Below are 1,232 nucleotides of genomic sequence, written 5' to 3'. Positions count from 1 at the left end.
TTTGATAAATTGTTAGAAAGAAAATTTTAGCATAATATAACTTAGTTGTCATTTGCTAAATTTACGGTTTTTATTTATATTTTTTATTATTCAATTATTATATTTTCATTTTATATTTGAAAGATAAATGAATTTTCTTTCAAACAATATTTTTGTAAATGTATTTTTAAAAAAATAATCAATTAAAATTGTTATTATCATTGAATATCATTATTTTTGACATAATTTGAGTTTTCGTTTACATCAAAATTTATCATATTTTATGATAATTTTTATTTAAAATGTAATTTTCATATTTTTCAAATAGATTCTAAAACTTTTTTTTTAAATATTTTGTTATAATTGTTAAAAAAATATTGAGTTGCATTTCAAATAAAAAGGTAAAGATATTAAAACTATTCTAATTAAAATATGTAAAATTTAATATAGTTTTGAGGAAATAGTCAAAATAAAAAAAAATTACACATAAAATAATCATGATTTTTGTTAACTGGACGGATCATTATTTATATGATATCGCACACGAAAGAAAAATTTATGTTTTTAAAATTATCTAATTAACTCTATACTCATTTTTATATATTTTTTATATGATATCACACATTCGTAAAAAAATAGATAGTTTAAGATGCAAAAAAAAAATATTTACTTAATGAATATAATATGAACGAATATTACGAATACATCATTTACTAAAATAAATAATTAAAAACTGAAAATTCATATCCGCGCTTGCGCGCGGATCAGGGTCTAATTGTTTCTTAAAAATAATAAAACCTGACGTCAGAAAATCGTTATTATTTCAAAATTTATAAATTTTAAAATGCATTTTGAGTTTTAAAATAATTAATAAGAGGTTGCCATTTTCTCAGATTCTCTTTCAAGATTTTATAAAGCTCAAATTGATTTGATTGGTGCAGCCATTATGGGTCCTTGAATAACAGCTCCTAATAATGCTAAAATGCAAAACGACTCATTGAAATTAGCATGTGAAATTATCCTTCTCATGATGATGAAGCCATATATTTCGGTATTTATCATCTTATTCTTGATTGCGTTTTCTGGAACTACCAAAAGATATCATATCAACTCATAGATGCAATCATATAATTAATACGATATAAGTTAGATTCCATACATTTTAAAGAATCAAGAAAGAACACCAAATTTTTATTTTCTTAACATTAAACAATAGAGTTGTTATATTCCCTATATAATAAATTACATTCGAG

This window comes from Brassica oleracea, chromosome C3 (assembly GCF_000695525.1).
Source record: "Brassica oleracea var. oleracea cultivar TO1000 chromosome C3, BOL, whole genome shotgun sequence".
NCBI classification, from domain to species: Eukaryota; Viridiplantae; Streptophyta; class Magnoliopsida; order Brassicales; family Brassicaceae; genus Brassica; species Brassica oleracea.
Note: the sequence above shows the minus strand (reverse complement) of the source record.